The sequence below is a fragment of the Clarias gariepinus genome, chromosome 24 (genome assembly GCF_024256425.1).
Source record: "Clarias gariepinus isolate MV-2021 ecotype Netherlands chromosome 24, CGAR_prim_01v2, whole genome shotgun sequence".
In the NCBI taxonomy this organism is placed as follows: Eukaryota; Metazoa; Chordata; class Actinopteri; order Siluriformes; family Clariidae; genus Clarias; species Clarias gariepinus.
Genome location: NC_071123.1, coordinates 8,520,392 through 8,520,639, shown reverse-complemented (window position 1 = coordinate 8,520,639; position 248 = coordinate 8,520,392).

The window sequence follows — 248 nt, the reverse complement described above, 5'->3', positions numbered from 1 at the left end:
TCGGAAAGTTTTTTTTTTTCCTCCCTACTTTCCGTTTTCCTTAGGTTTGAAATTCCACTGACGCCTCCCTGGATGACGATTGGCTCGCGCACCTGTCAATCACAAACACGGCCCAATGAACACACGTCTCCTCCTAGGTGGGCGGGTTCATTTATGGGAACGAAACGATTAGCAAATTCTGGTCGGCGCTGTTGAATTCCTTATTCTGATTGGTCAGAAAGGGTTAATTAACTTCTCTAACAGCGGCT